General features: G+C 38.1%; 1 protein-coding gene across 2 annotated transcripts in view; it reads left to right on the top strand.

The window, feature by feature from the left end:
* TUB (tubby bipartite transcription factor) overlaps positions 1-15,797 on the top strand; it is a 106,943-nt gene that overhangs the window by 32,450 nt on the left and 58,696 nt on the right. The window lies entirely within an intron of this gene.

The following is a 15,797-nucleotide window of genomic DNA, read 5'->3' as shown; positions in this document are numbered from 1 at the left end:
TGCATGTGCACAAGCGTGTGTGTGTGCGTATGCAGTGGAGTATAGGGGAGATAGATCACTAGGCAAGGTTACACTAATTGTGGCACTTGTGGCCTAGTTAATTCCTCTTTGGCTCCTCTGTGGCCCTTTTGTCCTGACGCTCGTCAAGTTGTGCTGAGGAGGGCCCAACTCCTAGCCCCATTCCCCAGCTTATCCTGGTATTTTCTTAGTTAAGACTTCCCAAAGGAGAAGCATCTCCTACATGTTGTTAAGCCAGAGTCTGAGACCATAGAGGAAATCATATTATTAAACCCTAAGTCCTATGCCTACCTATTGTCCAGACACACAGACCTATGTACTACCTGCCCCAAGATGGTGACCCCAGGCTGATATGCCCCAGACAGGAGATGAGTCTTACTGTCTTGACAAGAACCACTTTTGGTTTATTCTGAGGTAGAGATCTCTTTAGATATACTTTTTGAGCTAGGAGATGAGCAGAAAGAGCAGTCGTGCGGAGGGAGCTAGGCCTTGAGTACCGAGGAAGCTAGACAGTAGGACCCCTTCCTTGATAGTGGAGTGGATGCAAAAGGTCCCCCACCCGAGGAACCTGCCCTTTCAGGGCCCAGGCCCTAGATGAGAGGAAGCATTTGAGGTTCTGGCGTGTCCCTTCATGGATGTTGACTCTGAGTTTTTGGTGGCGTTTGTGATGGTGATGCCCTTCAAAAGAAACTCTGAGGAGAATCTTGAATCTCAGCTACGAGCCTATGGCAGATGCCCCCATATCTCTTGTTTTCTACATGTTACCTCAAATTGGGCTGAGTTTTTAGCCTAAAGAAAATTTCATGAAGATAAAAATGAGGCCTGGGGTATCACTGAGACCCCGCTGCAGAGGCTCTTGGGAAGGAAGAAGAAGACTGAAGGAGGAGGAGAGAGATAAATAATGAACCCCAGAGGGATGCCTCTGCTGTGATCACTTTAATGAGGCTTAAAGGATTTTAGCTCATTTGTCTTTACCAGCTGGTTCATTCTGAGAGGTGTAAGATGCTAAGTCTCCTTCCTGCATCCACAACCGTTGTCAAGATTTTGCAAGAGTCTGAAATCCCACATCCCACCCCTTGTTTACCAGGGAAACTGAGGCTTTGGGCTGGCAGAGCAAAGTCACACTGCAAGTTCATGGTAGAGGCAGAATTAGAACCCAACTCCCTGCCAAGAGCTCTTCTCTTCCATAGCTGTCTGCACTGACAGTGTCTCAGTGGTCCTCATTGGGTAGGGATCAAGGAGCTGGCTATGACTGAAGAAGCTTTGAATGTAGCCTACACATAGATTTCCAGCTGATGACTAATTGATAGAGGGATTCCTGACCATACTGAGTTTTTGAGCTGTTTCATTTCTGGGATTTGGTGCCTCTATACCCCATCCATGGGCCCCAGCACTGCTCAGGATCCTTCATGTCAGGCAAAAACTACATCATGTGGCAACAGGGTGAGATTTTATCCATGATGGGTACACGATTTTATCTATAATGGGTACACGAGGCTGTTGAGTAGATGGACAAGGGAAGTGAGGAATCAGACAGCTTTGAAGTTGAGAGTAATCAGAGTTAACAGTAAAATAGGTGATCAGCCAAAACAAGAGAACATTTTGATTCTGTTTTCATCTCAGATTGCGCCACTGTATTGGGAGCTTCCAAGTCTTTGTGGTCAGCTCCTCCCTGCCCTGGTCTCTGATTTTTTTTGTTGTCTTCAACTTGTTGAGTGTCACAGAATCCTAGAGATCTTCTCATCATGTGCAACCTCTGGAATATTAATCCTACCATCTCTCATACTTCCACTGTAACTTGTCCTAGAGACCTTCAGGCTCATGGTTTCTCTTTTTTTCTCTTTTTCTAAATCAACTCATGTTGCTATTCAATCTGGACCTGGTATTATTTCACTTCACCTGGTCTTCATTCACAGCCTGGCCTCTTAGTCACCCTAGCACATGAGAACCATCTGCTTTCTCTAGTCCTGGATGGTGGGGTGGGGGGATCCATTAATAAATTGACACTAATCCACATTGATGGTTCACAGCCTCTACTGAGCCCTCAGCAGTGCTTAGTCACTCCAGTTGCCCACACAGCTCCCCCCCACCGCCCCAAGCTCTTACACAACCCTCTGACTTTCTACACCTCACCCACTTTGTGCATTCTCAGCAGTCAGCTTAGATTCCTTCACAGATAAAACTTGTCAGAAAGAAATTCCTCCATTCTCCTTACCTACTTCCAAACTTATTTGCATCCATGCTCATCTATGCCTCTGGCTCCCATTATATTGAGAGATAGGTGTCCCCTTCCTAGTAAGCCACTCCAATTCTCTCTCCCTCACACACACATACCCACACACATACCCTCTATGCCCAGTACACCACTCATGCTCATTCCTTCTTAGTTTCCTAGAGCTGCCACAGAAAAACAGTGGATTAGAAAATGGGTGACTTGAAGGAACAACATTTTGTTTTCTCACCATCTTCTAGAGGGCTAGAAGTCAAGATTCCGAGGACTGTGCTCTGAGCTTTCCTTGTCTTTGTCAGATTCTGCAGGCTCTGGACATTTTCTTGGCATTCCTTTGCACATAGATGAATCTTCACAGATCTTCCTTTTGAAATGTTCTTCCATTGCATTCCATGACACCACACCCTGCTGGTCTTCTACCTGCCACTACCACGTTGGTTCTTCTGCAGCCTTTGTAAGATTTTCTTCCTCTCCACCCTGGAAATGTTAATGTGATTCTGTCCTGGTCTCTTTTCTTACTGACAGCTTTTTTTTCTGAATGATCTTGTTGATTACTGCAACTACGTTTTCCCACCTTTCTCTAAATTGATGATTTCACAGATACATGTAATCCCTAGGTCTTTCTCTTTGGCTTAATACATCCTTTTAGTTCTCTCTGTTTTGTTCCATGTATTTAGAAATTCTTTTCTTAGGTGTATAGATATTTGAAATTGATGTTTTTTGGGGTAATTAATCTTTTTATTAATATAAAATGTTGCTTATCCCTAGTGATACTGTTCTGTAATCTAGTTACTCTGGGTAACTAGTCACTTCAGATTTCTATTAGTTGGTGTCTCTATAGTGTGTCTTTTTCCATCCTTTCATTTTTAACCTATCTGACTAGGTTAAAGAGGACATTTTAGATGGCGTGTAATTGAATTTTATAATCTGACAAACTTGCCTGTTTAGTTGGGGAGTTTTTATAACATGTTTTTTATATTTAAGGGGGTTTTTGTTGTTATTGAGATTATACACAACACAATTCACACCAATACCACAATTTCTACATGTGCAGTCCAATGACCACAATTAACGTTCTTTGAGTTAGGTGACCATTCTCACTCTCCTTTTCTAAGTTATTCCTCTACCATTGTCAATTTAATCCCATGTAGATAGATCTTTAAAAACACACAGTACTCAAAGTAGATCTTCTTTACTAGTTAAGCTAAACTACTGTCTGGTTTACAGAGGACTTAAAGGAATGTTTTTGCTTTAAGTTTAAAATTTGTCTCAGAGCAATAGATTCAGAGGATTATTCCTTCCATGACTCCAAGAAGTCTAGAATCCATGAGGATTTGACATTCTGTTCTCTATTTTCTCCCTTTGATCAGGATTCTTCTGTAGACTCTTTGATCAAAATGTTCAATAGTGGTGGCCAGGACACTATCCAGTTCTTCTGGTTTCAAGAAAAAGGGAGTAGAAAGGTGTTAGTGAAGGCAATTTCCTCTTCCTAACTTTTCTTCCTCCTTTGTACCAGGCAAACAGAAAGCAATTGCCATTCCTTGGATAGCTGCTAACAAGTTGTTAAGACACCAGGTACTATATAGCAAACCAGAATATATAGAGCAGAAACATTAAACATGCACTTAGCTCAATTAACGTAGTCCATAGAGAGTTGCAATGCTAACTCAGAGGTGGTGTCTCTCTAGTGATTCTAATTGACTAGCCTCCCTGACGGAGAAAGAAAGGCAATCTTCTGCCCTGTGACTTACAACCTCCAAAGTCTCACTTAAGGGGCAGCTATGAGTTGGTTTTAACTTGATTACAATGAATTTTAGTTTTGTTTCGATCAATATGGTTTAAAAAAAGTCTTGGTTTTAAGCATTGGAAGCAGGGGTGGCATCCACTTCCAAAATAGCTTGCCTCCAGAAACCCTATGAACTTGGAGAAACAATGAAAGTTATACAAGTGTTCAGGTCTTTCATTCATAGGGTCGCTATGAGTCGTCTATTACTCGATGGCACTTAACACCACCACCAACGGCAACAACATAGAGAGAGGTCAGTTGGCCTAGAGGATAGAAGGCAATGCTACTAAGCCAAAGGTGGGTGATTTTAATCTACGGTCCTCAGGTCTGATTTTAATTGTTCTTGGTCAAACATTCTTCTAAGTGGCATAGCACTGGTCTGTCCATTTGCCGTACAGAGGTAACTCGTGGTTGCTGTGATACTAAACACTGTGACCCTGATGCATCAAGTGCAATAATGGTTACCCGTGGTGGACAGTGTTTGGTGGAACTCCCTAATTAAAACAAGCTTGGAAGCAGGAGTGGCATCCACTTCCAAAATAGCTTACCTCCGGAAACTCTATGAACTTGCAAAAATGATGAAAATTATACAAGTGGGTTGCTATGTAACTTAATTCCAGTGAGATATGGAAACATTGCTTGGATATAATTTTACATTTTGTCCTAATGTGTGTATGTGTTGAAAATGGCAATATATTGTCCTAATTTTCATTTTACACCTTTTAATGTCTTTTAAGGAAGGTGACAGAAGAAAGGAGAGCAAATATTTCTTTACAGAGTTTGCTGTTTTAACCTATTTACCATTTTTAGTTGTCTTCACTTATTGCTGTGGGTTTAAGTTCCCATCAGTTGTCATTTTTTTTAATCCAGTCTGGCTTTGCTTTCACCCACTTCCTTTGTTCTATTTTTGTCAAATATGCTAGGGGTCCAACAATATAATTATACACATAACATTTTTTATTATATAATTGCGTTTTAAATCAATCAAGAGAAGAAATGAGGAGGCCAATTTATGTTGTGCTTTATGATGGCATAGGTAACTTTAGTATTTTACTTTTAAAAAAAAATGAGGATTTACTTTATGATTCAGAGTTGCTTGCTTTCATCCTGAAGAACTCTCTTTCATATTTTAAGGCTAATGTGCTAGCAGCAACTTCTAGTCTCCCTATACTCCTTTTTTGGAAGTGTCTTTATTTGTTAAAGATACTTTTTTGCTGGATATAGCATTTTTGATTAAGTTTTTTTAATTGATATTTTAATGAAAGTTTATAAAGAACTTGGATTTCCATTCTTTCATTGTTGCACATTTTCCTCTCTACACACCCCCTGCCCCACCCTCCAGTTTGCTTTTCCTTTTGGGGAAAAAAATTCTTTCATTGTTATATAGCCCCCCACCCCCAGTCCACTTTACTCTGCAGCTCTTATTCTGAACTCTTGTCATGCCACTAATACCTAATCATATATTCCTTTTATACAGTTCTCTCCCTCATCTGTTTCAATGTCATGTACATTATTTATTTATCTTCTCTTTTCTTAGTTTTCCCCCAGCCACTATGTCAGTCCTGTTTTATAACAGTGACATTATTCAGTATTTGTCCTTTTGTGACTGAGATATTTTACTCAACATAATGTCCTCCATGGTCACCCATTTTGTATACTATTTCACGAGCTCATTGTTTTTCAGTGCTGCATAATATTTCATTTTGTGACTATACCACAGCTTCTCTATCCATTCGTTTGTTGATGGACACTTGGGTTGTTTCCAACTCTTTGTTTTTGTGAACAAAGCAGCAATAAACATGGGTGTGTGCATATATCTGCTTGGGTGGCAGTTCTCTTTAGGGTATAAACCCAATGAGTTCAAACGGCTGTCCTCCTTGCTCTTTAATTTTGTCTCTTCTCTTTATTTTTCCTTCTTTAAGTTACTCTAGCTACAAATCTTGGAAATTACTAAGACCTCTTCATCATCCACATCTAATTTTAATCCTATAACTGTATATCCTTGATAATTCTCAAAAATGTACCTCTCTCTCGAATAACTGGCTTAGCTAGGGCTACAATCTGCTAGCCACATTGAAGTCAGAATTATTTTCCCCAAACCACATGAGTGATCATACTTGCCTTCATTTAATGATTTAATGTTTCAGATGGATCTATGTTAACCTTGTCTGTAGGATGTTATGCTGCTAACTCAAAGACCATGCTCCTCTGATGATTCAAATCTACCCCCATCTCTGTGGACAGTCTCCACGAAAAGCCACTGGAGGGTCAGCTATGAGCTGACTCCAACTTGAGAGCAGTACATTTGAGTGAATTTTTACTTTTTCAGTGGCTTAGTGTAGACCAAGACATTCTACTATCTGATCCCTGTTAAGAGCTCCAGTATTATTTCATGTTCTTCCTCTCTCCTCTCTGTATCAGCCTCCCAGACTTGCTTTCTTTGATCACTGGGCTTTATCTGTGGTTCCTTCTATATGTAGTGCTTTTTCTGTCTTTAGTTGATAGATTTCTCCTCATCCTTTAAGACTCAGTGCTCCCTCCTTCGGGAAGTCTACTCAAATGCCCTCAGTGATGCACTGTGATAAATCCCATTACAAGTGTTGGTAACATTTATAGTAATCATGGATTGTATCTGAATCTATTACAATCTCTGATTTCCCTGAGGGTAACTACATGTCTTACTTGGCTCTTACTCGTAGCAGATGACTATGTACAGAGTAACTGCTAAGTATAAGTGCAAGACATGAATGAAAGGTGTAAAGTCATACCTGCTGGAAACAAGGAGACCTAAGGCCAACTGACCTCCAATGACCTGGGTGCCCCTAAGCCTGTCTGGCTCAAAACAGAATGCTTATTAGTACAGCAGGACTTCCCTCTTAAAGCTGAATGATACTGGACTTGATGGATCATGCTTCCTTTCTGCTCTGCTGCACAGGGGCTGAACTTGTGTCAGCTGTTCTGTTGCTGCATTTCCAATTTCTCTTTCAGAGGGAGTATGGCTGCATCAATTAGGCTTGAAGGGAGCCTTAGCCTCAGGACAGACCTTTGGGATGGCTGGGCTTTAGGCTTCCCAGTAGAAGTGTATCTTGTTTATGGGTCAGAAACTGTGCCATAAGTATCTTTATGTGTCATAGGAAATTATTCTTGAAATGAGATTTTAAAAGAAGGCATGATGGAGAAAAATTTTTAAAAAAATAAAAGAATGATGAAGGCTTTGATTATTGTGACAATAGTACCATGTCCCATGGGGTTGTAATAAGTTGAAAGTGGATAAAAAGTACCCCTAAACAACACTCCATGTGAAATTTTCCTAGCTCTTGTAGAGAGAACTGAAACTTTGGCAGTCCACATCTGTAGTTGGTACCCCTGTAGTTTGTGGATTTTAGAATTTGAGGGATGCCACTTTGAAGGTCATTGTAAACTAAATAAAGCTCTCTGGGAAGGGACCAAGAATCTGAATTTTCAAATAACTTTTCAAGTGATTTAGATGTCCAGACAGATTTGGAAACTACTAACCCAGGCTTAAGGCAGCTTTGGTGGCTTAATCCATAGGGAGTGGCCCTGCTAACCTGAAGGCCAAGCTTCTCTTAATAGTTGGAGTCCCATGGAAGCATGATGGGCAGTCTCCTCTCACATGATTTACAGCCTCAGAAACCCACTGGACGGTCAGGTAGGCCTTGGTTCTGACTTAATGGCAATGTGTTAATGAGAGCCCAGGCTTAGGAAGGAAAAAGTGGACACTTCTTAGGAAGTCAGTGATCTCTTGCCCAGGCCAGCTTAACACCTTGTAGAGCCATGATGGCCATCATGTAGTGTTACTATACATTGTAAAAGAGCATCAAGGAAAATTTCAAGAACTTAGGTTCATGGTAGTAAGGTTAAAGTATATAAAACAATCAAAGGAAGGATAGACTTAAAATAGAATTATTAAAAATATAATTACACTCATTTTTTCACTTATTGACATAGTTAGGTTCCAAAGATGGGGTCACATGAAATCACATGAAAATCAGTGTTATATAAACCCAGAAGATGGTCACATCATATAAAAAAATGAAGGATCGCTACATCATTAAATAACTTCCAAATTGCATCATTATGTAACTGCCAAACTACTGAGAATCATGGCCCAGGCAAGCTGACACATAAGCTAAACTATGACAGTTAGTGTTACTACTGCTTTGCACTTTTTTCCTTCCTGTCAGCCATACATAGTTAATGCACAAAACAGTCAAATGTAACAGCAGATGTTTTGCTATTGTGCTAAATGCCAAATACCAGATAATGAAATAGTTGATAAGTGAGGGGTACTTACAATCCCAACACCAGCATGAGGTTCAGTTGACATTTCAATTTATTTCCATTTTAAGCTTTTTATTAATAAGTTACATACAAAAAAATGCACAAATTTAAATGCATAGCTCAGTGAACTTTCACAGCTGATCACAGTCATGTTAATACCACTCATATCAAGAAATAGATCCTCCCCTTCAATTTCCTTTGGTAACACCTCCACCCTTTCCCTAGAAACAGTTTTTCTGATTTCTAGCATTATGTATTCCTTTTGTCTGGTGTTTATATAGATGGGATCATTTATACTTACTCTTTCAGGATGGTGGTAATCTGTAGGGAGTTGCTTTACAAACTAAAGGCAGTTCTACCAGCTGCTCTGAGGCAAAAAGATGGACAGTTTCCTGTGCAATTTACCGCCTCAGAGACCCAATGGAAGGTTAGCTGTGAGTAAATTCCAACTTAACAGCAGTGAGAGACTGAATCTGGTGCTGGAGAAGAGTGTTGAATATACCATGGACTGCTAGGAGAACAAAAGGTTTGTCCTGGAGAGGGTGAAGCCAGAGTGTTCCCTGGAGTCAAGGATTCTGAAGCTTCGTCTGACATATTTTGGGCATGTTGCAAGGAGGGACTGGTCCTTGGAGAGGGACATCATGTTTGGGAGAGTGGAGGGGAGGCGAGGGAGAGGAAGACCTTTGATGAGATGGATCAATTCTGTGACTGGAGCGGTGGGAATAAGTGCATTTCAGATGGCTAGGTTGGCACAGGATAGAACAGCATTTAGAGCTCTTGTACGTAGGGTCGCTATGAGTCGCAAGCGACTCGATGGCACATAACAACAACATTACGTTTGTGAGGTTAATCTGTGAGGTTATGTGTTTATATATATGTGTGTGTATTTGTGTATATGCATAATGTGCATAATTACAGATAATTTCTTATTATTGTTGAATAATATTCCACTGTATACTTCATTTTATCTATTCTACTGCTGATGAACATTTGCGACACTTACAAGATTTGTCAGTTATGATAGCACTTCTGTGAATGTTCTTGGATATGTATAATAGGTGTCTATATTGTAATTCTATGTAGGCTAGAATCCTACATGTCCAGCTTTGGTCATAAGGCCAGCTCCCAGTAAACTTTCACCAGTAGTGTATGAGATAATCACATGATAATCAGTACTTAGTCTCTTGCGTCTTTTCATTTAAGTCGTTCTGGTAAATGTAAAGGATGTGGCTTTGTTGTTTTGCCTTGCATTTCCCTATCAAATTATGGAATTGAGTATATTTTTGTTGATACATCTCTTTTTCAGTTTTATACACATACTTCTGGTTAATTATCCCCTTTCATATAATTGTTTGCGTTTTGGGTAAAAGTTACAGAACAAATTGGGTTTCCATCCAAACATCCGCACACATTTTAGAACATTATTTACAATACCTACAGTCTAGTAATACTCTTTCTGCTTCCTCCTTGTAAATTCCCATTTTCTTTACGCTTTCTGTCTTATCCATTCTTGTCTTCTGGGCTTTATCCTTGGCAAATGTTGGTCTGTTAGCCTCGTGGTTGGTTATTTCAAGGAATGAGTGCCTCTCTTGAGTTATTGATCACCTTTTAGGCCTGTCTATCCTGGTAATTCTTACATAACTTTTTAAAAAGTTTTGTAAGGACAAAAATCTGTTGCGTTAATGAAAACACATCTGAGTCAAGTACTATATTTTTTTTCTCCTTTACAAAGCTCCTGTATTCTAGCTACATAAGACTTTTAAAGAAAAACCTGTGTTCTGCCATCATTCTATCTTTCCCCCCTGTTGTTAATTTATATTAAGTATTTCATCAACCGTTGTATCTTTTTTTGGACACATTTTAATGAGTCATTGCTCAGATATTCTCCAAAGAAAAGCCTCTATAATGAAGTAAAAGCTTAGACTCAAGATGAGGAATGAAGCCTTTGGTAGTGAATGCTCAGAACTGGTTATTGTTGTATGTTCCACTGGGAGGGTTAAGGAGCCCAGGGAATAAAGCTGTAAGCACTGAAGAGTAGATTCTTAAAATAAGGTTATTCTTGTTTTGTGGTGGGGTTATTCTTTGTTAGTACAGAAAATTATTTATAAATTTAAAAAAATTTAAAATTTTCTTAGGTGCTGTGCAGAAAATAATGTTAGGTATTATCTGAAAAAAATATGTAATATGAGTTTGTTAACAAGTGACAAGTATATGTTGTCTGTGTGCCTGTAGGGGTTTTTTTGGGTTTTTTTAAAGGCAGTTATGTCAATAATTATGTAATCTAAATTTCCCACATAACATTTCTCTAAATCATGAAATGTTGTTAGATAAATGTTATTTTAATGGGTATGTAATAATTCTTATGAATTTATTAACATTATTTAAGCATTCTCCTATTTTGGTTACTTTGATAATTTCTAAATTCTTTGTGATGAATACTTTTGTATATAAATATCCATTCTCAAATGATTACTTTCTTAGAATAGCTTTATAAATGTGAAATTAATGGTTCATCATTATTTGATGTCTTCCTATTACCTCATTTCCTTCCAGATAGACTATCAGCCCACACTTCCCAGTAACATATGAGACACCACCCTCACTGCTTGTTTGCCAATTTCACATTCACTTTAATTGCATGCCTTTTACCATATGGAAGCCTACACCTTACCTAATAAAATCTTTCTAACTTCAAGATTTGGAAGCAGGATTCCCTGCACATTATTAGAAATATATTCTTTAACATTTTCTAATTTGTAGTTTTATTATCTTCCTTTTTTCAACAATAAATACTTAAACCATTTGTTATTTATTTTTTGTGTGTTATGTGAGGTAGAGGTAAACTTTACCTCCAAATGAGTATTAAGTTAATCACTAAAATATTAAATAATCTTTCTTTAATATTTGAAAAATATTTTTATAATAAACCAATTTAATGTATTTTTCATGTAGCATTTATATCAAATGGTTAGATATACATAACCATTTGATTATTCTTGTACCACTTTATAATAGTTGGTAAGATAAATGCCTCCTCATTTTTACTCTTTTCAGAATTTTTTTGGCTCACTTGATAAACTGACTTACATTCTCAGATTGATTTTGGATTACACATGCCAAGTTGAAAGGAAAACCTCACTGTTTACTTGTGATTAATGACACCAAACTTATAAATTAATTTGACAAATTAAAGTATCATCCAGTAGCAGAGTATGCATCTGCAGTTGTCAAAGATATTTGTGCACATAAAGATTTTTAATTAGTTTTATTAGTTTAGTTTGTTTTTATGTATGTTTGAGATGTTTATTATTAAATTTTCTATGATATATTTTTATTGTTTTGTCAATAGGATATTGTAATTGTATTTTAAATTAGATGTTTATGGTATATAAGAAACCATGTAATTATGGATAGTTATTTTTGTTAACCAAATTCTCTAACCCATTTATTAGTTCTAATAGTTTTCAATTAATTTTGCTGGATTTTGCTAGGTGAGCAGTCATTATATGCAAATAATCTGTTTTAATCAGAAATGAGAGCTGTATTTTATCAAAGGCATTTTTGGTATCAATTAAAATGCATATTACATTTATCATATACTTGGTATTGTGATCTGTTATTATATAATAATATTACAAGTATTAAGCCATCTCTCCGTTCTGTGATAAGCTGTCCTTGGTATATTTTCTACTATTCTTTTGATTCACTTCTATATTTTATTTATTTAATTTTTTTTTCAGAGTTTTGCATTGATGGTTAATATGTGAGGCTCTTATAAAGGGAGTTTTAGGTTTTGAAGAAACCAATTTTTTCTAATATCAAAGTTTGGTTAATTGAGCAAGATTAGCTGTTCATATCTTTTTTGTGCATTCCTCTAACATAATAGTGAACTACTTTTGAAAATTTGGAAGGGCTCACTCAAAATTTCATCTAGAACCTTTCTTCTCTGAAACTCTTTAACAACACTTTTTGTCTCTGTTATAGTTACTAATCTAATTGTTTTTAAAATTTATTTTTCATTTTAAAGATTTCTATTTTCTTAGAAAGTCTCTTTTGTTGCAAATTTAAAATTAATCCAGAAATATTATGATGCTCACATAATGTTTATAGTCTCTTCTGTCTCTGTGATTATACATTCTCTTCTCAAAGGTCTGATGGCTTTATAATCTTTTGATATTCCACATACCTCTTCTTGGGTCTAAGTGAATGTGTGTATGTGTGTATGTGTGTGCATCCCTGAGGAGTAGAGGATGCCTGTAGGGTATAACAACCTCACCTCTGGAAATGGGACACCTGTAGAAATGTCCTAATTCTCTGTGTGCATATCAGAGTGTGTCTGTGCTGGCATGTATGTACGTGCACACTTCATGTATGCCCAAGAATATGGAGGTATGAGTCCCTCTATACACGTCTTAGTAAGCATGTAAGGTTTATGCAGCTGTGCAGATTACCTCTTCATATCCTCTCAGATGTACCAGTATGCATGCATATAAATGCTGGCTGTGCCTGTGTAACAGGGAGCTTGCGCTACAGGGTGTGGAAGAGCATCGGGCAGCATCTCATTGAGCCTTGGTGCTTATGTGGCTTTCTCTTTATTTGTCAAACAAGCTCACAGAAGTCCAGGTGATGAAAAAGAGCTGATCTTGGATAGGGTGAACTGTTGGAAGGAAGGAGGGTCTTCTTGCTGATCACATCTTATTGTTGATCTAATCTAGAGTTGGTGCGTCAGAGCTGGGAGGGTCAGAGTATTCTTGCAGAGTCCATAGGAACACTGAGGTAAGAGGTACTGAGTTACATGACCATGCCAGGTTTAGGGTCTAGACATAAATGGCTAATCTGGTGTCCACTTAAAATCCTCAAAACGGGAGTGAGGGTAAGGGTCTGTTCTATTGGATCAGCTGAGAGAGCTGACTGCTCTTGTTATGGAAGTATGCAGGTAGGATCTGAGAGCTTGATATGGAAATATAGAATCCAGAAAGATGGAACAGATATTTGCTTTCATAAAGATTTAAAACCTTGGAAACTTTATGGGACAGTTCTCCTTTACTTTTATATAGTGTTGCTAAGAGTCTGTATCAGCTTGATAGCAGCAAGATTGTTGTGGGTTTTTTTAAGGATGTATACATGTATGTAGTGTGCATGTATGTGCTGGAGATGGAAAGAGATGTGTGTGTTGTGTCTGGAGTGGGTAGGTTGAGATATCCATCTGTATGTCAGATGATCTAGTGTGAGGGTATTAGATGCTGAGTGGATGACTGAGTAGATGAAGTATGTGAAGGAGTTTTGCGTGTATATGCACTTGCAAATATTTGTGTTGTTGTGGATAACGATGTGTAGAAGATAAAGTTCAAGGAGATACTTGTTTGTAGAGTATCTAAGATGGTGTGTGGCAGGTGTACTTACTTGTAATGTGTGTATGTGAGTGTGTGAACTTGTAAACTTCTCTGTGTATACTATGTGAGGGGTGTGTGTAAGGGTTGGCATGTGAATAGATATAATGTACTTTGGAAGGGTGAAGAGTATGTATATACCCAAAATATGTGCATAGTATGTCTCAGGGTGTGTGTATGTTGCAGGGGAGTGGTGGTAATTGGAGTGTCAGGATGAACAATGAACTAGAGTATGAAAGAGCGTAGGCGTGGGGGACAATGTTAAGTGGGTATTAGTTCCTTATACATCAGAAGTTGGATTTCACTGTATATCTCAAAGCTGAGGATTCGAAGATTCACATAATGGACACAAAGTGTCTAAGTCACAGTAGATCACAGAGTTAGACTCTCGTGATACCATTTCTGTATAAGTACCTTGCACTAACCGACTGCACCACTGGAGCTCTATGATACCATTTCTGGCAACTCCAAACCTAAACTCTACTAAGTTAGAGGAAGGGAATTGGCTCAATGGGTCATGGCAGGCTCTGTTCAATTCTTTAGGAGTATAGTGCTGGAACTGATTCAGTTGGCTTACAAGAATCAGTTATTAAAATGTTAGGAATTTTGTTAAGCCAGTTGTTAAATACAGGCATAATTAATAATTTAATTAGAAATTTTTTTTAAAAAGGCAATAAAGATTCAAAATTCACCATTGCTTGATTATTTTAGGACATTTCTCTGTATCCTTGGTCTGAGGTCTCTATGGCTAGCCTGTCTGTTGATGTATACTATGTAATGCTGTGCTTCTGCACATTTTCCCCAACTTCACAATCTATCACTTCACAAAACTATCACATTTCTAGAGAACAGAAAATGGAACATAGAGGCACAAGGCCATGAGTGTCTCTCTGAAAGGGCCACAGGGAGAATAGTATAGTTCCTCATAGCCCCAGAGCAGAAGTAAATAAAGAGCCCATAGCCCGGCCCCATGGTGCCTCTAGAGTCACACCAGCAGCCAGAGGTTCACTTATTTGTTATTAACTCAGAGACAGTTGTGGTACTGAAAATGGAATTTGTTAGGGAAATAAGTTGGAGAGTGAGAGAGGCAAAGAATATTACCCAATAAAAATCCAAGTTTTAGTCCAGCAGTCCAAAGGCACAATTCCTCAATTAGTCCAGACTCTAGTTTCCTTTCAGCAGTCAAAATCTAAATCATCCAGCAAGGTTTGCCTCAGAGCGGTTATAAGTCAGTGTTGCCTTCAAGCATCCAGCAAGCATAGTCAAACCTTCAACCACAGCCTTTGTCTCAGGTCTTCTCTGTTTATACCTTTCTACAGTTCCTCCACAGTAGTGCCACAGTCTCTCTGCCACCATCACCAGGGTCTCTCTCTCAAGTTTTGCTCTCTGATGTGGGAGGCACTCTCTCTCTCTTATCCTAGTCTCACAACTGTTGATAATTTGCAAGACCATGTGCAATTAGGGTAGCTAAATACCAGAGGAGGCTTAACATATGGAAAAAAAAAGCACCAACTTTTAGGCTAACACCGCACCATGGAAGGAGTATTTGCACCATGGATGCAGCAAATGCTGCAAGTTAGGATTTGATTGGTTTGCTGATTGTTTACACTTAAGGAAGTGACAGGAAAGTTAATAAGGCAGATTAAATTTATCATGTCTATGGTTACTTTGTTGTGAATAATTTAAAACATTGATGACATATTATTTCAGTATCCCAAAAGTATTTCAGCCTAGAAGGCGAATGAGGGATATTCTGACATGTCTCCTTTGTTCTACTTTCACTTGACTTCTTAAATGAAAATAGAAACCAATATTCAAGTTAGAACTACTCTCATCTTTTAGACATAACCAGAGGTTAGAACAGAGAAAGAATTAGCAAAAATCAATGAAAGAATTAAGCAAAAGTCAGGGAAAGAATTCTGAAATAGATAACTGCCCATATGGGATTTATAATAATAATAAATATTGGATATTTTAGAATATATGTTATACAACCATTGTGGAAGTAACATTTACAGTGGAGTTAGGTCTATATATACGAAAACATTTTTTGAGAGCCAGTTGTTGAACA

Source organism: Elephantulus edwardii, unplaced genomic scaffold, assembly GCF_000299155.1.
Source record: "Elephantulus edwardii isolate Elephantulus edwardi_28Jun2011 unplaced genomic scaffold, EleEdw1.0 scaffold00044, whole genome shotgun sequence".
In the NCBI taxonomy this organism is placed as follows: Eukaryota; Metazoa; Chordata; class Mammalia; order Macroscelidea; family Macroscelididae; genus Elephantulus; species Elephantulus edwardii.
This window is presented reverse-complemented; position numbering and strand designations above follow the sequence as displayed.